The following is a 25000-nucleotide window of genomic DNA, read 5'->3' as shown; positions in this document are numbered from 1 at the left end:
ATCTGACTTATTTGGTATGGCATTCACATTTTTCAGAAACAGTACTGATCCCAGTACCAGTTCTTGTGGAACCCCGTTTATCACTCCTCCCATTCTGATATCTATTCCCAGACGTTCCCAATGTTTCCTTCCCTAAGGTATTTTTTGATCCACTGGAATGCATTCCCTACTTTTCCTGCCTGCACATCAAATTTTCTCCCCTCTCCCTAATCTCTTGTGTCTTCTTGCAGTCCAAGAAAAGGCAACGCACCCATTCCTCTCTTTTCTGTCTCACTTTTCTCACTTTGTCATAGATCTCCAGCATGTTACTAAGATATGATTTGCCATATCTAAACCCGTGCTTATTACTGTTTATTAAATAACTTCCAAGTGCTCTACCCCTCTCCTGATTATTTGTTCCCCTGCCTTACATGGTGTGAATATCGGTGGTACTGACCTGTACACTACAGCTGTAGTTCAAAACTTCCTGTCAGTCCATTTTCTTAAAAACTGGATTCCACGTTCGCTGTTTTTTATATCACTGGCAATTTCAGAATACTTTTCCTCTCTCTTGCGGAATCCACGGAGGTTTCTTGTCGGGTTCCGTTACCTTCGATGTATCCAGCTCGCTAAAAAAAAAAAATTACCTCTTCCTTTGTGTTTGCGCTTTTCCCAGTACCCTTCTATCTACCATTTTCATAGGTTCTATGGCAGGGCTACTCAGCTACGATGAGCATAGGTCCTCTTGGGCAAGTACCAATGTATGCAAAGGTCCGGATACACTCAATCATGAAAAGCAACAAATCCGAGTATAGGTCAGTGTACTCATCATTTTCTATGAACTTCATTTTCAGCCCTCGTCTTCTAAAAATTTACAAAATATGAAGATAAATAATGGGAAAAAATCATTTTTACATTATATCGAACAAGTCCGCTGTCCAACTAGGACACTCAGATGGTCGGCCAATTGAGTAGCCCATCTCTAAATTACTTACTTAACACTTCTGACTTTCTTGGTGTTACTCGTGAGATCTTCTCGTTTCTAGAGTCTAATTACCTAGTCATTTGCCGTCGTCTTTCTTTTGATGTGGATGTAAAAGCAATTCTGGCTCTGCCTGGGCTTGTACTACTATGTTATTCTCTCCCCACCTTTGCTTATTTATTTCTGGCTCTTCTGACTTCTCCGTTCTCGATTGGCCTTCGCTTTTTAAAGTTTTTCCCGCTCTTGTACTCTACGTTTTCCCCTCTCTCCATTTTCTGTTGAACAATGGGTCCTCTTTCATTTTGGGATTTCTCACCCTTCCGGGTATGATTTTCCCCTCTGTCTCCTTAATCTTCCCAGCCAGGTACTCCATCATCTCATTCAGTGACCTTTCCCTCCAGCTTCCTTTCCCACTGCACTGCATGGAGGAATTCCCTCATCCCCTCAAAGCTTTCTATATTGAGGTCAGGGGTCGTGTCCCTTCCACCTACCTCTCTACCCGAAATATTTAGCTCCACAGGAACGTACAAATTTCCGTATTGTAATGTCCTTGGTGTTCAAGAAACTCGTAGCTTCTCGTCTCATCTTCCTCTCTTTTCGTGTCCTTAACATGCTTACATTAAAAAATTTACCTAACCACCTCCATCATCTTAACTGTCCATGTTTCCGTTTCCCCATGTGGGTCACAGTTCACCCTATCAGTTTCATTGTGGGTAAAATCACCCATGATTAACAGCTATGCTTTAAAATGGTATAAAATACCGACAAGTTGTTAGGTAAGACACATATGCAACAGTTAGGTATCTTTATTTCGAAACGTTTCGCCTACACAGTAGGCTTCTTCAGTCGAGTACAGAAAAGTTGATAGAAGCAGAAGATACTTGAAGACGATGTAATCAGTCCATCACCCTTAAAGTTTTGAGGTGGTCAGTCCCTCAGTCTGGAGAAGAGCATTGTTCCGTTGTCTGAAACATTTTGTTTCAGACAACGGAACAATGCTCTTCTCCAGACTGAGGGACTGACCACCTCAAAACTTTAAGGGTGATGGACTGATTACATCGTCTTCAAGTATCTTCTGCTTCTATCAACTTTTCTGTACTCGACTGAAGAAGCCTACTGTGTAGGCGAAACGTTTCGAAATAACTGTTGCATATGTGTCTTTCCTAACAGCTATGCTTTAGTACTATTTTTCAAAATGCTGCTTCTGCTGTTTTCTGCATATTTCCGTCCTAGCAGCAGCAGTGGGTAATTGGAGCAGTAGATAGCTGCAACAGCATTGGATAGCAGCTGCAACAGTGAGTTGCAGCAGCAGTGGGTAGCAGTAACAGCAGTAGGTGGCAGCAACATTGGGGATGGCATCAAGAAGTGGGTGGCAGCAGGAATAAAGGTGATGCCAACGGCAGTGTGAGGTGTCAATAGCAGAGTGTAGTATCAATAGCAGTGTGCGATGTTAACAGCAGTGTGAAGTGTCAAGAGCAGTGTGTGGTGTTAACAGCAGTGAGAACTGTCAACAGTATGTAGTGTCAACAGTGGTGTGTACTGTCAACAGCAGTGTGTGGTGTTAGCAGCAGTGTGAAGTGTCAACAGCAGTGTGTAGTGTCAACAGCAGTGTGTGGTGTCAGCAGCAGTGTGAAGTGTCAACAGCAGTGTGAAGTGTCAACAGCAGTGTGTAGTGTCAACAGCAGTGTGTAGTGTCAACAGCAGTGTGTGGTGTTAGCAGCAGTGTGTGGTGTTAGCAGCAGTGTGTGGTGTCAACAGCAGTGTGTGGTGTAAGCAGCAGTGTGTAGTGTAAACAGCAGTGTGTAGTGTCAACAGCAGTGTGTCAGTGTGTCAGCAGTTTGTAGTGTCAACAGCAGTTTGTGGTGTTAGCAACAGTGCGTAGTGTCAATAGCAGTGTGTGCAGTCAACAGCAGTGTGTAGTGTCAACAGCAGTGTGTGCAGTCAACAGCAGTGTGTAGCGTCAACAGCAGTGTGCGCAATCAACAGTGTGTAGTGTCAACAGCAGTGCGTGCAGTCAACAGCAGTGTGTAGTGTCAACAGCAGTGTGTGCAGTCAACAGCAGTGTGTAGTGTCAACAAGCAGTGTGTAGTGTCAACAGCAGTGTGTGCAGTCAACAGCAGTGTGTAGTGTCAACAGCAGTGTGTAGTGTCAACAGCATAAGAATATGAACATTAAAATGGTATGAAATACCGACAGATTGTTAGGTAAGACACATATGCAACAGTTAGGTATCTTTATTTCGAAACGTTTCGCCTACACAGTAGGCTTCTTCAGATGTTCAGCAACTGGCCACTTCTGGAATACTTGCAACCTCCCCCTTAAATGTTCTAACTGCGGCGGGTCACACACTGCAGTTGCAAATTCCTGCCCTTCTAGAAAGCACATTCTCTCCTCCCTCAGAGCAAACCAACCTCCCTCCCTACCCAACCCCTTCCCTGCTCCTCCCTCCCCTTCCTTACCTCCCTCCCCTTCCACACCTCCCTCCCCTACCCCCAATGCCTGGGCCTCCCCACGCACTTGGTCTACCTCTTCTACTCTACACACATCAAACACCAACACACAGACTACAAGCACTTCTCCTTCTACACCCACACTAGACTACAAAACTAACTGTCAACTTGCCACTGCTGCCCACTCTGCGATGGTAATCTCACAAGCTTACCAATCAGACTACTCACATGTCCTTAACCTAATCTTGTCTGCTAACAATCTTCCCTCTTTAATTATCCCTCCTTCCTGCTTCTCTTCCAAGCCTCCTACAACCTCTCCCTCCTTCCTCTCTCCCACCCCCCCACTTCCTACTCCCACCAGCTCTCCTCCTCCACTACCTCTCTTCACTACTTCTACACCTCCCACCAACACCCCTACTGCTACTGCTACGACCACCCCTCCCCCCACTTCCTTACCCACTTCATCCCCTTCCAAAGCTTCCACTTCCTCACAGCTTACCAAAACTTCCACTTCCTCTGCATCCACCTTCGCCCACTCCACCACAACCAAAACCTCATCCAGGTCCAACTCCACCTCCTCCAGACAAAATCCACTCAAACCTAAACCTACCCCAACTTCTAACGGACAGACCAAAGAACATAAAAACAGATCCATCTCTTCCTCCCCCTCCAGGAAACGGGTCCGTAGCACCTACAAACACACATCCACTGATGGCACCACTATCACGGGCTTTAATCCAAACTCCTCCCCCGACATTAACTTTGCTAAGACGAAACCATTAAATCACGTTTAAGGCGATTCAGTTCAACGTACGTTCTTACTTTACAATTAGACACCTACTGGCCGAGCTCCTTGAAGCAGAGAGGCCAGATATTGTTTTGCTAAACAGTACCTGCCTCAAAGCCCCTCAATGTATCCGCCATTATGGTTATACTGCACTACAGTCCCCCTATGATCCCCACGATGGGGTTGCCATCCTTGTCAATTCCAACATAAAACATGAATTTCTCCCAATCCCTTTTATTCACCAACACTGTCTTGCGGTCAGAATACACACCCACCTTGGCCCCTTTATCTTTTTCACCACCTATGCTCGCCCAAACACTACTCTCAACATACACGACCTCTCCTTAGTCTTCAACTACACCAACACACCAACTTACCTACTAGCTGACATGAATGCCAAACACACTGCCTTTCATCACACCAGTAACAACCAACTTGGTCACCAATTACTCAACTTCACAAACCATAAACACCTAATTCATCTTGGCCCAGACTTCAATACCTTCTTCAACCACACGGGCCAAGGCAAACCAGACATCATTCTGGCAAACCGAGCCAGCTCTCTATTTCAACATTACATCTCACCTGGCCCTATTACAGGCTCTGATCACATCCCAGTCATCTTACACATCTCCTCCAACCCTATCCTCATTCCAACCACACCTTCATTCTCCTACAAGAACGCTGACTGGGATGCTTTCAAACAACACATAGACAATATTAACCTCACCTATGACTACAACAACAAACCTATCTCTGACATCGATACTCAACTTGATCTCATCCAGGACACCATTACACAAGCAGCCAACATCGCAATACCAAAGAAAACTCACACCACTCGTTATTCCTTCAAACCGTCACTCAGAACAAGAAGACTAATTATCTGCTACCACAACCGCTTCCTCTACAACACACATAGATTTAATCAAGTCCGATTAGATCTCACTTACCTTAGAAACAACATTTTACACAGCCTAGACCAAGACCACAACAATCACTGGTCACGACTAATACAACAAGCGGACAGGCAGCGTGTTAAAAACACTAAAGCCTTCTGGAACTTTATCAAAAAAATCAGAGGCACTACTCCCACCAACAAATTCAAACACATCACCCACAACAACACACACATCTCAGACCCACAGGCTGCTACCAACATCTTCAAACACATCTGGGAGAACATCTTCCACGCTCACCCACCTCACCCTAACGTTATTCAACACATTCAGAACATAGAACACTGGAACACTGCACACACACAAGAAACAACACCAGACAGCCACATACATCTAGACACTCTTACCTCCTCCCAAGAACTCGACACTCCTTTCACCAACACAGACATTAAAACTCTCCTCAGACACCTTCCTCCAAAGGCTCCTGGTGCCTCTGGCCTAAACCATATTATCCTGAAACACCTTCCTGACTCTATCATTACTGCCTACACAAACCTCCTCAATGCCTCCCTTGCCTCTGGATACTTCCCTTCCCTCTTCAAAGCTGCTACTGCTATCCTCCTTCCTAAACCCAATAAAGACCACTCTGACCCTAGAAACTATCGCCCTATCAGCCTCCTCGAAACTTTAGGAAAACTCTTTGAAAAACTCATTAATCATCGCCTTCGCAGATACCTGGAACATAATTCTCTACTTTCAGATGGCCAGTTTGGCTTCAGAACACACAGATCCACACAGGATGCCATTAACATCATTCTCAACTACATCCACATAAACACAAAACAAAGAAACAGGACAGCCCTGGTTGCAAAAGACGTTGAAAAAGCTTTTGACACTGTGTGGCACGAGGGGCTCAAGTACAAACTCTGCACTAACTTCAACCTGCCTCTCAATACTCGTAAACTCCTCTGCAACTTCCTAGACGGCCGTACCATGAGAATCAAATTCCAAGGCTGTTACTCTGACTACTTCACACTAAATGCTGGAGTACCCCAGGGATCTGTCCTTTCCCCTACCCTCTACATTTTATACACTAACGACATTCCAACACCTATATACCACAACTCCATCACACTAGCCTATGCAGACGACATTACACAACTTATCACTCATGCCAATATAGATACACTCACACACAAAACACAAAATGAGGTTGACAGGATAGCCATCTGGGAACAAAAATGGAGGATCAAAACCAATGCAGCAAAATCCAGCATTACGTATTTTAACTACAGGAAACGTGATCCTCCATTACCTGTCGAACTCAGAACAGCTGACACCCGCACTTACTTCCCTATCACACAATCTGTCACTGTCCTTGGCGTTAATCTTGACTACCTTCTTCGTTTACACGGACACATTCACTCAAGGCATGCAATAGCTAGTAAGGCCCTTGCGGGCCTCTACAAGCTGAAACATGCCTCTCAACGCACCAAACTACACCTCTACAAATCCCTAATACGTCCTCTGATAACTTACTCTCCTCTAGCCCTCTCTCTTGCAGCAAAAACAAACTTACTTAAACTGCAGCGTGTCCAGAACAAGGCGCTGCGCTGGGTGCTTGATGTCAGATGGGAGGACTTCGCCACAAGCGAGTCTCTCCATGCCCAGTTAGACGTCCCTGCGCTGAATCTGTACTGGAAGAGGCTCAGTGACAGACAGATAGACAAACTTGAGACACGACATGACTACTGGACCTCTCTCCTTGACGAAGACATTCGCAGACCCACAAACCAACACAACCTTTTCTACTCCTTGCATGATCCTGCTCCTAACCCTACTTACAAATAACCTTGGATCCGCTGACAGGTACCTTCTAAGACAGGTACCATTCTCTGACCCACGTTCGCCTTAGCTTTTTTGGGTTAAGACATGACTCAGTTCTGCACTCCTCTCTAGCTCTAAAGGTCGCAAGTCCCTTACTCCCAGCTCACCCCACCGGAGTCCCAACAGAAGAACCGGAATTTCTCTTTTCAATATCTGTCCCACGATCGCCTTTGCTGCTGGGTTAAGCCCTGGCTCTATTTCTACGACTAAGAACACTCCTCTCCAGCACTATTCTTCGTCTGTCCCGTCTTCCCCGCTCATCCCATTTGGGATCTTACCTGAACTTTCGTTCGTTCGTTCGTTCACCCCAGGTGAGGTAACACACAGTCCGATCATACAGTTGCTCTACACCGCAAGAAGCCTCTCTTCGACCCTGTCGGGGTGTAGAATTTATATTCTACAAACGTGATATCCTTTTCACAATGCTGTCGAATCGTGTGAAAATCAAGCCTGTGAATGGTGCAATAAATGACTCCTCGAAGTTAGCTTTAGCTACCGTCGTTAGGACCTGCCTGCAGGTCAAATTTACGGCAATCCACTCTCTGAAAGACTCCTTCATTGTCGTCTGCACAGATGACACGGAAGCACTAAAACTAATGGACGACTCTTCAATCAGGACCCTACAAACACAACAATTCACTCTATCCCCGTCTCCATTCTTGAAGTCGAAACGTTCGGTCTTTGTGAAAAGACTTGACAATATCGTCACCTCTCTCTCTACTGAAGCACTGAAGACATCTATTGAGGAACAAAACACGTGGGCCTCGGTAGACAGCATCTCAAAGATCCCCAACGCCACATCAATGCTAAAGATTACATTCTCAGACATCTCCATGGCTGCCCAAGCTCTCTCTGACGGTCTGGCCATCTCATATTACCACATTCACCCAAGTCATATAGAACAAGAACGTTTCACATACATCTCCCACTGCTGGACCTGCTACTCCTATAATCACACCACCAAGGACTGCCCCATCAAGAATAAGAAGTTTTGTTCAAAATGTGGGAATGATGGACACGATTTCAGATCCTGCACCATTACTACAACACCAACATGTCTTAACTGCAAGGGTAATCATCATACCCTTGCAGCTAAGTGCCCACTCAGGAAAGAAATCATATTGAAGAAAACTAAAGTTCTGAAGAAAACCTCCAATTCACCGACATATGCTGCAATAACCAAACCACAAACCGACGCCATCAAGACTCTACACGCTAATCTACAGGCACCATCGCCCAGCAACTCCCTCTCTCCACTCCCCGACGGTGCTCCTTCCAAGGTGCTGTACTGCATGGTGTATGCACACCTTGCAAACGCAGCAAGCCCCGGCACTTTCAACACCACTATTAACGAACTATTCCGTCTGAACAACATGCCTGCCTTCAATTTTCCGGAATCCACACCTTCAGAAGACATCCTCAAGATCCTTCCCAACGTCCTGAACTTTACTGCACCTACAGACCTGTCTCCTGCCCAAGCAACTGCTCCTGTAACTTCTATAACCACTTCCACCGCTGACAACGTTGATCAAGTTGCCTCAACCACCGCCTCCCACCTCTCCCAGCCTGCTGTTACACAACCATTACACCTCACAGCTGCTCCTGTCGAACCTCAGTCACCTGCTACCACCATTGTAGATTCTCCCAGTGAATCCACTCCAGAAGAGGAAGATAACGACGACTCCAGTAAACCCTCATGGGAAAACCTTACCTTTTACACTTCTCCTTCAAATACTGACACCATGACCTGTACTGAACTCTACAAAAGCCTCGGTGCTGGAACAGTCAAGTATGCATGTGAATCACCGCTTCACTTCACACTCACCCAAGTTCTTGAGTTCATCAAGCCTCTACGTTTCACCTTCAGCAACAAGGCTAAATTATACCACCTATCTAGAAGCAGCTTCAAAAAGTTTGAAAATGGCTCCATTGCTAACCTGCCTCCTCAGTTACTCCTATAACTCCCATATGTGTTCTACCCTCTGATGTGACCTAGCCTGCTGCCAGCTACTCAAGATTCAAGACTTCAACTACAACAAGTTCAATGCAACAGTCCCTGCTATTCCTGTTCTCAAGTCTGCCCCACGATCGCCTTAGCTGCTGGGTTAAGCCCTGGCTCTATTTCTCTTACTAAGAACACTCCTCTCCAGAGCTATTCTTCATCTGTCCCGTCTTCCCCGCTCATCCCATTGGGATCTTACCTAAACTTGTTTGCTTTGCTTACCTAACAATCTGTCGGTATTTCATACCATTTTAATGTTCATTCTGTCAGACACTGCAACACAAGGGTATCTTGGTACAGACCACTTCGACAACCTCTACTAGTGAGAACGGCTGGGTTTGAGAAGGACCTGCCCTCCCAAAGCAACCTACGTCTCACCTCCTGGCACTATATAAAGGCCCCATTCTGTCACTTCAAGAGTGGAGATTTAAGGCTTTAAGTCTATCTTCATACGGGAGGTTCCTTACACAGTAAATCATTTTAGTCATTCTTCTCTGTATGTTCTCTAATGAGTCTATATCCATCCTGTAGTAAGGGGACCAAAACTGAGCAGCATAATCTAAATGAGGCCTCACTAGTGATGTATAGAGCTGCAAAATAACTTTTGGACTTCTGTAAAGTAAAAGGACACAAGTGCAACTAATGTGACATTTATTGTGGCAACGTTTCGCTCTCCAGGAGCTTTATCGTTATGTGATGAATGGTTTGAAAAACCGACAAGTTGAAGATTGAGACACTTATGCAGCATATGGGAATCTTTATTCAGGAAACGTTTCGCCACACAGTGGCTTCATCAGTCCAATACAAAGAGGAAGGCGTAAGGAGAGGAGGAGTATGAGGTAATCAGTCCCTCAGCCTGGAGTCGATGTGTTCAGTCCATCAATCTTGTAGAAAGTACTTTCTACAAGATTGATGGACTGAACACATCGACTCCAGGCTGAGGGACTGATTACCTCATACTCCTCTCCTTACGCCTTCCTCTTTGTATTGGACTGATGAAGCCACTGTGTGGCGAAACGTTTCCTGAATAAAGATTCCCATATGCTGCATAAGTGTCTCAATCTTCAATTTATCGTTATGGCTTGATAAAGCTCCTGGAGAGCGAAACGTTGCCACAATAAATGTCACATTAGTTGCACTTGTGTCCTTTTACTTTACATATTGTCGGTAATTCTACCAACTTTATTACAATCTTTTGGACTTCTGTTACTTATACTTCTAGAGATAAATCCAAGTAATCTGTTGGCCTTGTTGCGCATACTAAGGCACTGCTGTCTTGGCTTTAGATTTCTGCTTACCGTGACTCCCAAGTCTTTTTCACATTCTGTATGATCAAGCTCTACTTCACCTTGAACATTAAAATGGGATAAAATACCGACAGGTTGTTAGGTAAGACACATATGGTTCAGAGAACCGACATGTCGGTTCTCTGAACCATTCTTCTACAAACTTGTCAGACACTGCAACTTCTTGGGATCTTAATACTTGGGAATTCTTCGCTTGCCTAATTCTTGGGCACGACCTACTTCAACATTGAACAAATGTTACACGACCTATGACTGCTGCACCTCTCCTGCCAACGGTTTATAAGCTCCTTCTCAGCACGTATGCCGTATTCTATTCAAGATTGATGGACTGACCACATCGACTCAAGGTTAAGGGACTGATTACCTCATTCTCCTCCTGTTCTTCAAGATTCTCCTTTGTATGGACTGATGAAGCCACTGTGTGGCGATACGTTTCCTCAATAAAGATACCCAAGAGTTGCACATGTGTCTAATTTATCAGCAATGTGTAGTGTCAACAGCAGTGTGTAGTGTCAACAGCAGTGTGTAGTGTCAGCAGTGTGTAGTGTCAACAGCAGTGTGTAGTGTCAACAGCATTGGGCGACAGACACACATTGCAACAACACCTTAATGAAGCTCGGGACAAACTTAGTTGCAACAAAGTATAGCTTGCAACAACGCTGGTGACTGCCAACCAGTCCAGAAGCCACAATACTGCAACAAGAAGTAGTCTTCTGTGATGAATTTGTAGACGGTGGAGGTGGAACAGGAGGAAGAGGAAGAGGTGGGGGTGAAGGAAGAAAAAGAGGAGGAGGCGGTGGAAGAAGATGAAGAAGTGGAGTAATAGGAGTAGGAACTGTGGTTGAGGGTTGGCAGGTGGTGTTGAGGGTGGGCAGGTGGTGTTGAAGGTGGGTAGGTAGTGTTGAGGGTGGTGAGGTGGTGCTGAGGGTGGGCAGGTGGTGTTGAGGGTGGTGCAGGTGATGTTGAGGGTGGGCAGGTGGTGTTGAGGGTGGGCAGGTGGTGTTGAGGGTGGGCAGGTGGTGTTGAGGGTGGTGCAGGTGATGTTGAGGGTGGGCAGGTGGTGTTGAGGGTGGTGCAGGTGATGTTGAGGGTGGGCAGGTGGTGTTGAGGGTGGTGCAGGTGATGTTGAGGGTGGGCAGGTGGTGTTGAGGGTGGGCAGGTGGGTTCTTAGACGTGTGTGAGAGTGGGTCGTGTGAGGGATCAGCGTAGCGTATGTGATGTGAACGTGACACTTGAGTTCTTCCTGAGCCTACCCTCTTGTGTGTGTGTACTCGCCTATTTGTATTCACCTACTTGTGGTTGTATGGGTCAATTCATAGCTCCTGGCCCCGCCTCTTCACTCGTCGCTACTAGGTCCTCTCTCTCTCCCTGCTCCACGAGCTTTATCAAACCTCATCTTAAAGCTATGTATGGTTCCTGCCTCCACTACGTCACTTGCCAGACTATTCCACTTCCTGGCAACTCTATGACTGAAGAAATACTTCCTAACATCCCTCAATTGAGTCTTTAACTTCTAATTGTAGTCCTTTGTTTGTTTGTTTGTGTGTGTGTGTGTGTGTGTACTCACCTATGTACTCACCTGTATGTGGTAGAAGGGGTCGATTCACAGCTCTTATGTGTGTTTGTGTGTGTGTGTGTGTGTGTGTGTGTGTGTGTGTGTGTGTGTGTGTGTGTGTGTGCGTGTGTGTATGTGTGAGTATTTTCAGCGATCTGTGTATGCGGGGGCTCGATACTCAGCTCCTGATCCCGCCTCCTAGACTACGTTCACCGGCAGCAATAACCTCTGATTTCTTGAGCCTTATCGTATCTAGTCTTGAAGCTGTGTTATGAGTTCACTTCCAGGAGTGCCACAATGATACATTCCACTTGCAACAAACCTGAGAGTATAGAAATACTTCCTTACATGTGTCCCGGTCGCTAGCGCACTCACCTCACACACTGAGGTCCGAGGAACGATATCCCGGTACGGGTGGAAACAGAACGTGTTTCCATAAGATACCTGTTATCCATATTCACCCTTCAGTAAAATAGGTACATGGGGGTGAGTCGGCTGGTGTGGGTCGCATCCTGGGGACAAAAATGACCTAATTTGCGGAAAATGCACTGCATAACAAGCGGCTTTCTATATAGTAGTAATTTTTACCTCCCTATGGCGCATCTGTGTCTTCAACTTCGTCCAGTGATTCTTTCATTGTCGTTCTCCTAATTTCAGTAGACTGTCCCTCTCTGCCCTGATAAAGAATCAGAAACATGTGCAACATCTGGGGTATCTTTAATTCAGATGTTTCGCCATCCAGGGACTTTATCAGTGGAAAATCCAAGACATAATTGAGGAACAATTGAACTAAATATAAAAGACGAGGTAATCGGTCCCTCCGCCTTGATGTTGGTTAAGAGTATATTACAAGTGGTTAAGAGTATATTACAAGTGGTTAAGAGTATATTACAAGTGGTTAAGAGTATATTACAAGTGGTTAAGAGTATATTACAAGTGGTTAAGAGTATATTACAAGTGGTTAAGAGTATATTACAAGTGGTTAAGAGTATATTACAAGTGGTTAAGAGTATATTACAAGTGGTTAAGAGTATATTACAAGTGGTTAAGAGTATATTACAAGTGGTTAAGAGTATATTACAAGTGGTTAAGAGTATATTACAAGTGGTTAAGAGTATATTACAAGTGGTTAAGAGTATATTACAAGTGGTTAAGAGTATATTACAAGTGGTTAAGAGTATATTACAAGTGGTTAAGAGTATATTACAAGTGGCTAAGAGTATATTACAAGTGGTTAAGAGTATATTACAAGTGGGTGAAATGTGTGTCCTCTCTTACAAGTCGCATGTATGTCAGAAATCAATAAGCCTACCGTAGGCGTTTTTTTTTCTTTTCTTTTTTTGCCTTTTTCCAAAATTGCTAGTAGAGAGAGGCATACAAATTTATTGGAGAATAAAAGGCAGTGATCTAGCGAATGACTACAATATCTCTCTCCAATTTCACTTTATTTTTTGTTCACTGAAAACCCATTTAAAAAAGGCTAAACAAAGAAACAAAAAAAAATTGGGTTTTAAATTTGACCTCTTCTTTCCAGGAGGTGAGAATTATTATTATTATTATTATTATTATTATTATTATTATTATTATTATTATTATTATTATTATTATTATATTAGGAAGCGCTAAACCATGGGGGTTATAAAATACTTGGGTAATGAGAGGTAATCAACTTTGATTCAAAGACGGAATGGGTAGCTCCACTTTCCTTGGATCACGAGTCCTTCGCTAAGAGATTGTCGTGATGTGAAGGATCTCAAGTACACTGTGCTGTTTCAAGTACACTGTACTGTTTCAAGTACACTGTACTGTTTCAAGTACACTGTACTGTTTCAAGTACACTGTACTGTTTCAAGTACACTGTACTGTTTCAAGTACACTGTAGTGTCTCAAGTACACTGTACTGTTTCAAGTACACTGTACTGTTTCAAGTACACTGTAGTGTCTCAAGTACACTGTAGTGTCTCAAGTACACTGTAGTGTCTCAAGTACACTGTAGTGTCTCAAGTACACTGTAGTGTCTCAAGTACAATGTAGTGTCTCAAGTACACTGTAGTGTCTCAAGTACAATGTAGTGTCTCAAGTACACTGTAGTGTCTCAAGTACACTCTAGTTTCTTAAGTACAATGTAGTGTCTCAAGTACACTGCACTGTTTCAAGTACACTGTACTGACTCAAGCACATTGTAGTGTCTCAAGGACACTAGCTTTTCAAGTACACTCTAGCGTTACAAGTACACTCTAGCGTTACAAGTACACTCTAGCGTTACAAGTACACTATAGCGTTACAAGTACACTGTAGCGTTACAAGTACACTCTAGCGTTACAAGTACACTATAGCGTTACAAGTACACTGTAGCGTTACAAGTACACTCTAGCGTTACAAGTACACTCTAGCGTTACAAGTACACTCTAGCGTTACAAGTACACTGTAGCGTTACAAGTACACTCTAGCGTTACAAGTACACTATAGCGTTACAAGTACACTCTAGCGTTACAAGTACACTCTAGCGTTACAAGTACACTATAGCGTTACAAGTACACTGTAGCGTTACAAGTACACTCTAGCGTTACAAGTACACTCTAGCGTTACAAGTACACTATAGCGTTACAAATACACTCTAGCGTTACAAGTACACTCTAGCGTTACAAGTACACTCTAGCGTTACAAGTACACTCTAGCGTTACAAGTACACTCTAGCGTTACAAGTACACTCTAGCGTTACAAGTACACTCTAGCGTTACAAGTACACTCTAGCGTTACAAGTACACTGTAGCGTTACAAGTACACTCTAGCGTTACAAGTACACTCTAGCGTTACAAGTACACTATAGCGTTACAAGTACACTGTAGCGTTACAAGTACACACTAGCGTTACAAGTACACTCTAGCGTTACAAGTACACACTAGCGTTACAAGTACACTCTAGCGTTACAAGTACACTCTAGCGTTACAAGTACACTCTAGCGTTACAAGTACACTCTAGCGTTACAAGTACACACTAGCGTTACAAGTACACTGTAGCGTTACAAGTACACTCTAGCGTTACAAGTACACACTAGCGTTACAAGTACACTCTAGCGTTACAAGTACACAGTAGCGGGTGGTCGCTACAGCACCTCAGCAACACACTTTAGTACCACTAATGCAATATTGTAGTTATGGTAATTTTTTAGAACTGTAGTGTCTTACGCCTCTGGCAAGACAGTGATGAAGTGAATGATGATGAAAGTGTTTCTTTATTTTTGTCTGACGCTGCCTAGGTGGGAAATGGCCGATGTGTGTGTGGTTGTGACATGACGTGTTTGTGGTTGTGACATGACGTGTGTGTGTGGGGTTGTGACATGAGGTGTGTGTGGTTGTAACATGACGTGTGTGTGTGGTTGTGACATGACGTGTGTGCGTGGTTGTAACATGACGTGTGTGTGTGTGGTTGTGACATGACGTGTGTGCGTGGTTGTAACATGACGTGTGTGTGGTTGTGCCATGACGTGTCGTGATTGTGACATATCGTATGTGTGGTTGTGACGTGACGTGTTGTCAGAGTGTATGAGCTGGGTCGCATCTGTGAAAGCATTCTGGAGAATCGGTGGGTCAGATTGCGTCCTGGAGGCGGAACGTCCTGCGCCTTAATGCTCGAAGGACCATCTTAACTGTGGCAGCAACTGAATGAGTGATGGTGAAAGTATTTCCTCTTTCTTGAATTTCCCGGTGCGCTAAAAAATATATATATTCTGACATAGATATTTCAGGAAGCACAACTCTAGAATAGATAAGTTACAAGAGCAACTTCCGGGGATACGTTTAAAAAAGACGTAGCTTCGTTACTCCTGAAGGGAAGTGCGTCTTGACGCTGGTGAGGGATCCTGGACCTATCCACTCTTGCGGGGATCGAATCTGAGTGCCTCCCAGGCCATAGGCGCTATGTAACACCTGCGAGTTTATTATTTTTATGATTAATAATTCACGTTAAGCGCTAAACCCATGTGGGCCATTCAGCTCAAATTTTCTTTTATTAAAATATATTAATAAAGAAGGGTAAAGAATGAGTAATGTATGTGGTAGGTGTTAGGTAGGTGTGGTAGGTATTAGGTAAGAGTGGTAGATATTAGGTAGATGTGGTAGGTATTAGGTAAGAGTGGTAGATATTAGGTAGGTGTGGTAGGTATTAGGTAGGTATGGTAGGTATTAGGTAGGTGTGGCAGGTATTAGGAAGGTGTGGTAGGTATTAGGTAAGTGTGATAGGTATTAGGTAGGTGTGGTAGGTATTAGGTAGGTGTGGTAGGTATTAGGTAGGTGTGGTAGGTATCAGGTAGGTGTGGTAGGTATTAGGTAGGTGTGGCAGGTATTAGGTAGGTGTGGTAGGTATTAGGTAGGTGTGGCAGGCATTAGGTAGGTGTAGTAGGTATCAGGTAGGTGTGGTAGGTATTAGGTAGGTGTGGTAGTTATTAGATATGTGTGGTAGGTATTAGATAGGTGTGATAGGTAATGGTTGAGTATAATGGGTTCAGTAGGTAATGTCTTGTCGTGGTATAAACCTTGGTAATAAATACCGACAAGTTGGTTTAGAAAGACACGTAAGCAAACACTAACATATTTATTAGAAAACGTTTCGGCCCTGGGACCTTGATCACTCAGAAGTGATCAAGGTCCCAGGGCAGAAACGTTTTTTAATAAATATGTTATAGTGTTTGCTTACGTGTCTATCTAAACCAATGTCTTGTCGTGTATAACAAATATCAACCTTCACCTGACACAACACTGAAGGTTCCAGCTGAAGTTTGAGTTGCCTCAGCGTTACGCTAAATGTGTTTCTCTCTTCTTTCATTACATAAAACAAATGTTAAATTTATTCAAAATAAAAATGTTCTTGCGGAATATACTTGTCGTTGCGTGTCTGTGGCTGTTGGCCATATCGGCCTTCACCAAGGTAATGGAGGAGGAGGTGGCGAGCTTGGAGCTACACCTCGAGCTCACCTCGAGGTCCAGTTGGTCCTCGAGTTACTTTCAGCAGACTGAGTGGTGGTGGGAGTCAGTGCCTTTCCTAGGCTCCTGCTTGAGAGCCTTGCAACGCTTCTATGCCCTCAGGATGCTTCTGGGGTACCCACAGCTTATATCACCCTGGGTAGTGTTCGCGGTGCTCATCCTGGTGCACAACATTCTGATGATGAATCTCCTCTGGTACATCGTCATCCTCGCCCACAGAGGCCCAGGATTAGTCGAGCACGTTCTCTCTCTCGCCACCGTAGGATTAAAGGCGGTCCGAACCCACACGTGTCAAAGGGCCAGCGTCAGGAAGGCCGTCTGGTCGGAAATGATGAAGATACAGTCGTCAGAGGCCAGTCACCCAGAACTCCTCAGCTACATCTCACAGCTCCGTCACCAGCAACGCCTTTCCCCTCTCACCCATCCTTCACAAGAAGGGAGTGAATTTAAGCCTCTCTCTAATCACCCACGGGCAATGATCCACTGTTTCTCATCCCTCGTACGAAACGTACGAGTATAAGGCTCTTCCTCATCACCCTCAGCAAGTGATGAGTAGTATGGGGTAGAAGACACCAGAGCCCAGGAACAATATCCTTCTCCCTGATACCAGGTCCAGGGTGCCGCCCAGTGATATTGGGACGTGCCCAGTGAGTGACACAGGGATCCTGATGGACTCCCAGCGACACAGGGACCCTGATGGACTCCCAGTGACACAGGGACCCTGATGGACTCCCAGTGACACAGGGACTGTGATGGACGCCCAGTGACACAGGGACCCTGATGACGCCCAGTGAGACAGGGACCCTGATGACGCCCAGTGAGACAGGGACCCTGATGACGCCCAGTGAGACAGGGACCCTGATGACGCCCAGTGACACAGGGACCCTGATGACGCCCAGTGACACAGGGACCCTGATGACGCCCAGTGAGACAGGGACCCTGATGACACCCAGTGACACAGGGACCCTGATTACACCTTCTACACCCTGATTACATCCTTTCTTGTCTGGTCTTGGTTTCATGACGATGTCTGGTCTCGAGGTTCATGAAGATATCTGGTCTCGAGGTTCATGAAGATGTCTGGTCTCGAGGTTCATGAAGATATCTGGTCTCGAGGTTCATGAAGATGTCTGGTCTCGAGGTTCATGAAGATTTCTGGTCTCGAGGTTCATGAAGATGTCTGGTCTCGAGGTTCATGAAGATGTCTGGTCTCGAGGTTCATGAAGATATCTGGTCTCGAGGTTCATGACGATGTCTGGTCTCGAGGTTCATGAAGATATCTGGTCTCGAGGTTCATGAAGATGTCTGGTCTCGAGGTTCATGAAGATATCTGGTCTCAAGGTTCATGAAGATGTCTGGTCTCGAGGTTCATGAAGATGTCTGGTCTCGAGGTTCATTGCACTCTGTGAGTGCAATGAACCTCGAGACGAGTGAAAGATTTCACTCGTCTCCAATTTTATATAATAAAAAACGATTTTTTGAACCCACATCCCCACCAACTATTACATAACATGGCCACTACATCAAAACTAAGGCCAGGTCAGAGGTTTTCTTTATTTTCATCATTAACTTTAGACTTCACTACTTACAAACTCTTAAACCAACTGCAATTCTGAACGCTAATACTTTCATATTCATAGGAACCTGAAAGCCCTTGGTCTTGGGTTCATGAAGATCTCTGGCATACATACATATATATATATATATATATATATATATATATATATATATATATATATATATATATATATATATATATATATATATATATATATATATATATATATATATATATGTCGTGCCGAATAGGCAGAACTTGCGATCTTGGCTTAAATAGCAACGTTCATCTTGCCATATAGGACAAGTGAAAATTTGTGTATGCAATAATTTCGCCAAAATCATTCTGAACCTAACTAAAAAAATATATTTCACTGTGTTTGTTTAGTATTAAATTACTGTAAACAAATTTAAAATATATTTAGTTGGGTTTGACTAAAATAAATTGTTCTTGTTATAATAAGGTTAGGTAAGTTTTCTAAGATTCTTTTGGAGCAAAATTAAAAATTTTTACTTTAACATTAATAAAAAAAATATATCTTTAAACGTATAAGAGAAAATTTTAAAAAGGACTTAATTTTAAATGAGTTCTTGCTAACTGACCAGTTTTACATATTCGGCACGACATATATATATATATATATATATATATATATATATATATATATATATATATATATATATATATATATATATATATATATATATATATATATATATATATATATATATATATATATATGCCAATACAGTATATCAGTATATGGCAAGAATTCTACCAGTATATCACGAGGATATAATCACTGTTACAGGCGGTAAACATTTGTTAATTTTTTTCACGTCAGTGGAATGGAGACTTGGGTGTCCCGTGGCTCGGTTGGCAGCGCACTCACCTCACATACTGAGAGTCAGTGGTTCGATCCCCGGTAAGGGTGAAAACGCTGGGCATGTTTCCTTACACCTGCTGCCATTGTTCGCCTAGCAGTAAGTAGGTGCTTGGATGTTAGTCGACTATTGTGGGTGGCATCCTGGCGGGTATAATACATTTGAGATGAGGTGAAATAGGTCAAATTAACTTGCGTTAATAAAAATAAATGCGATGACAAGGTTTGGTCAGGTGGGGGAAAAAGGCAGTAAAGTGTTTTATAAACTTAAAGTTCGAAAACCCCAATGGAAAGCCACTTTGTCTGACTTTTATGGGTTATTTTAAGTAATCTACATACTTGCTGTGTATGATAATTTATACAACTGTATTTACTTATACCTGTATCTGAATAAACTATCTTATTTACTTAATTAAAGCTTCACCTAACGCTGGGCTTTATCAACACTGTTGATATGAAGGTGTCCACTGTCTCTGTGTTATCATCACCCAAATTATCAGTATTAAAGTACCAAAACATTAATATTAACTAGAAGTTAAGCTCTAGTTTTTAAGTTGTCACGAACCTGCTTCTATATCAGATTGATATATTCAAATTCACAGGAACGCGCCCAACAGGTTCACATACCTGAGTAACTCTGAGCGACGGGCTGGAGTTTTGAGACTCTATGACCGCGGGTTCAATCCCGGCCGGGGGTATGGTTTAACTCTGAGCTAGGTCTCAATAACCGCCTTACACTCGTGGCAAGGTCTCTTATCCGGCTCGTACTCGTGGTAAGTCCCCTTATCCGGCTCGCACTCATAGCTGAATATTTCCTATTTACCAACTGCTAATTTTCCTCAACATTTAGGAAAATGCAAGTCAAATTATATTTAAGCCGGAGCTGAAATAAATACGGGAACATGATTAGATTTTTTTTTTCCCGTATTAAGAGCAATGTTTTGACTCTTTTTACACAGCTAATAAAATCAACCATGGACGTAATTAATAAGTAAATATTTCTCCGATAATATATTGTAATTCGATGCCCTGGAAGCGGAACAGAATTCTTCCTCCGTAAGCCATGCGTGTTGTAAGAGGCGACTAAAATGCCAGGAGCAAGGGGCTAGTAACCCCTTCTCCTGTATATATTACTAAATGTAAAAGGAGAAACTTTCGTTTTTCCTTTTGGGCCACCCTGCCTTGGTGGGATACAGCCAGTGTGTTGAAAGAAATATATATATATATATATATATATATATATATATATATATATATATATATATATATATATATATATATATATATATATGTCGTGCCGAATAGGCAGAACTTGCGATCTTGGCTTAAATAGCAACGCTCATCTTGCCATATAAGACAAGTGAAAATTTGTGTATGCAATAATTTCGCCAAAATCATTCTGAACCTAACTAAAAATATATATTTCACTGTGTTTGTGTAGTATTAAATTATTGTAAACAAATCTAAAATATGTTTAGTTGGGTTAGGCTAAAATAAATTGTGCTTGTTATAATAAGGTTAGGTAAATTTTCTAAGTTCCTTTTGGTGCAAAATTATTAATTTTTACATCAACATTAATGAAAAATATATGTCTTTAAACATATAAGAGAAAATTTTAGAAAGGACTTAATCTTAAATGAGTTCTTGCTAATTTACCAGTTTTACATATTCGGCACGACATATATATATATATATATATATATATATATATATATATATATATATATATATATATATATATATATATATATATATATATATATATATATATATGCCAATACAGTATATCAGTATATGGCAAGAATTCTACCAGTATATCACGAGGATATAATCACTGTTACAGGCGGTAAACATTTGTTAATTTTTTTCACGTCAGTGGAATGGAGACTTGGGTGTCCCGTGGCTCGGTTGGCAGCGCACTCACCTCACATACTGAGAGTCAGTGGTTCGATCCCCGGTAAGGGTGAAAACGCTGGGCATGTTTCCTTACACCTGCTGCCATTGTTCGCCTAGCAGTAAGTAGGTGCTTGGATGTTAGTCGACTATTGTGGGTGGCATCCTGGCGGGTATAATACATTTGAGATGAGGTGAAATAGGTCAAATTAACTTGCGTTAATAAAAATAAATGCGATGACAAGGTTTGGTCAGGTGGGGGAAAAAGGCAGTAAAGTGTTTTATAAACTTAAAGTTCGAAAACCCCAATGGAAAGCCACTTTGTCTGACTTTTATGGGTTATTTTAAGTAATCTACATACTTGCTGTGTATGATAATTTATACAACTGTATTTACTTATACCTGTATCTGAATAAACTATCTTATTTACTTAATTAAAGCTTCACCTAACGCTGGGCTTTATCAACACTGTTGATATGAAGGTGTCCACTGTCTCTGTGTTATCATCACCCAAATTATCAGTATTAAAGTACCAAAACATTAATATTAACTAGAAGTTAAGCTCTAGTTTTTAAGTTGTCACGAACCTGCTTCTATATCAGATTGATATATTCAAATTCACAGGAACGCGCCCAACAGGTTCACATACCTGAGTAACTCTGAGCTAGGTCTCAATAACCGCCTTACACTCGTGGCAAGGTCTCTTATCCGGCTCGTACTCGTGGTAAGTCCCCTTATCCGGCTCGCACTCATAGCTGAATATTTCCTATTTACCAACTGCTAATTTTCCTCAACATTTAGGAAAATGCAAGTCAAATTATATTTAACCCGGAGCTGAAATAAATACGGGAACATGATTAGATTTTTTTTTCCCGTATTAAGAGCAATGTTTTGACTCTTTTTACACAGTTAATAAAATCAACCATGGACGTAATTAATAAGTAAATATTTCTCCAATAATATATTGTAATTCGATGCCCTGGAATGTTGCAGCTCCTCATCTTGCCCTGTAATGTTGCAGCGCTACATGATGCACTGGAATGTTTCAGTGTATCATGATACACTGGAATATTGCAGCGCTACATGATACACTTGAGTGTTGCAGCGCTACATGATACACTGGAATGTTGCAGCGCTACATGATACACTGGAATGTTGCAGCGCTACATGATACACTGGAGTGTTGCAGCGCTACATGATACACTGGAATGTTGCAGCGCTACATGATACACTGGAGTGTTGCAGCGCTACATGATACACTGGAGTGTTGCAGCGCTACATGATACACTGGAGTGTTGCAGCGCTACATGATACACTGGAGTGTTGCAGCGCTACATGATACACTGGAGTGTTGCAGCGCTACATGATACACTGGAATGTTGCAGCGCTACATGATACACTGGAGTGTTGCAGCGCTACATGATACACTGGAATGTTGCAGCGCTACATGATACACTGGAGTGTTGCAGCGCTACATGATACACTGGAGTGTTGCAGCGCTACATGATACACTGGAGTGTTGCAGCGCTACATGATACACTGGAGTGTTGCAGCGCTACATGATACACTGGAGTGTTGCAGCGCTACATGATACACTGGAATGTTGCAGCGCTACATGATGCACTGGAATGTTGCAGCGCTACATGATACACTGGAATGTTGCAGCGCTACATGATACACTGGAGTGTTGCAGCGCTACATGATACACTGGAATGTTGCAGCGCTACATGATACACTGGAGTGTTGCAGCGCTACATGATACACTGGAGTGTTGCAGCGCTACATGATACACTGGAGTGTTGCAGCGCTACATGATACACTGGAATGTTGCAGCGCTACATGATGCACTGGAATGTTCCAGGGCTACATGATACACAGGAATGTTGCAGCGCTACATGATGCACAGGAATGTTGCAGCGCTACATGATGCACTGGAATGTTGCAGCGCTACATGATACACAGGAATGTTGCAGCGCTACATGATACACAGGAATGTTGCAGCGCTACATGATACACAGGAATGTTGCAGCGCTACATGATACACTGGAATGTTGCAGCGCTACATGATGCACTTGAATGTGGCAACGCTATATGATGCACTGGAACACTATGGATGTTCATGTCACAGTAGTTATGCGCCACCCACTACACTTACGTACGCACGGACCTTGCGGATAGGTTGTCATTGTGAACATACCAACACGTACCATACGCACCGGGAGCACAGACTCTCATTAAGTGTGTAGATAAAACGCACATACGCACTGTTCGTGTACATAATCAAGCCCATAGATACATAAGGACATATGTACCTTGCGTACAATTTGTAATCATGTACGTAGCCACACGTATGCATGGAGCTGGTGTTCCAACTAACGTTAAATACGATGCTTCTCATAATCATGGGTCTAGGACTTGTGGTTAGCAGTAATATAAATCCAAGACAACAGAACACAGTCATTCTCAATATAAATTATAAAATTTCTGACCTCATATCAAGACAAATAAATAAAAGATATCATAAGCTTATAACTTCATATTTATATATTTTGGCAGAGCTGCATGACCCTTATGAGTCATAGTGTTTAATTATAATAATAATAGTATAATAATTATAATAATAATAATATAATTTGGTAAGGTTTAATTTCGATTATGCTGTTAAGTTTTGGTCTCCATATTAAAGAAGAGACAAAAACTGGGCTGAAAATGTTCAGAGGAACATGAAGTGTAACTCGTATATCAGAAAAATTTCACACGAAGAGAGACTGAAGGCAATGAATTTATTTTCTGAAGCTTAGAATTAAGGAGAAAAATACTGAAGCGTAAAAATGGAAAATCTGAATAAATAAAATATAAGTAGTGGAAATATCCAACTAAAATAGGATTCACAGCAATGGGTTTAAGTGGGATAAATTCTGAGTCAGATCAGAAGTAGGTAAGTAATAATTTGGCAGTAGAGTTGTAGACTTGTCGATGATTCGAACTCCAAGAGAGTGTCATTAAAATGAGAACTTTGGTTGGCTTTAAGAATAGGTTGGACAGTTACATGAACGTGTGTGGATGAGTAAGTTTGGCCTGCCTAGCATGGGACAGAAAGCCTGCTGCAGTGCTACCGACAATATGTTAGGTAAAAGGGCACATGTCCAGGAACTCTGTCAAGCTGCTGCTGCCCGACAAAGCTTCTGGAGAGCGAAACGTTGCTGCAAACATATTACATTAGTTGCACATGTATTCTTCTACCTGCTGCTGTACAGGTACAAGAATACATGTACCTTTAAACGTATATATATATATATATATATATATATATATATATATATATATATATATATATATATATATATATATATATATATATATATATATAATATGTCGTGCCGAATATGTAAAACTGGTCAATTAGCAAGAATTCCTTTAAAATTAAGTCCTTTCTAAACTTTTTCCTTATACGTTTAAAGATATATTTTTTCATTAATGTTGATGTAAAAATTTTTAATTTTGCATCAAAAGAATCTTAGAAAACTTACCTAACCTTTTTATAACAAGAGCAATTTATTTTATCCTAACCCAACTAAATGTATTTTAAATACGTTTACAATAATTTAGTACTAAACAAACACAATCAAATATATTTTTCTCGTTAGGTTCAGAATGATTTTGGCGAAATTATTGCATACACAAATTTTCACTTGTCCTATATGGCAAGATGAACGTTGCTATTTAAGCCAAGATCGTAAGTTCTGCCTATTCGGCACGACACACACACACACACACACACACACACACACACACACACACACACACACACACACACACACACATATATATATATA

General features: G+C 42.4%; 1 protein-coding gene across 4 annotated transcripts in view; it reads left to right on the top strand.

Moving 5' to 3' along the window:
• The window catches only part of LOC128694851 (uncharacterized), a 1130786-nt gene that overhangs the window by 726747 nt on the left and 379039 nt on the right, over window positions 1–25000 (top strand). The gene's annotated exons all lie outside the window — the stretch shown is intronic.

This window comes from Cherax quadricarinatus, chromosome 14, assembly GCF_038502225.1.
Source record: "Cherax quadricarinatus isolate ZL_2023a chromosome 14, ASM3850222v1, whole genome shotgun sequence".
NCBI lineage: Eukaryota > Metazoa > Arthropoda > Malacostraca > Decapoda > Parastacidae > Cherax > Cherax quadricarinatus.
Note: the sequence above shows the minus strand (reverse complement) of the source record. Positions and strands in the feature narration are given on the sequence as shown.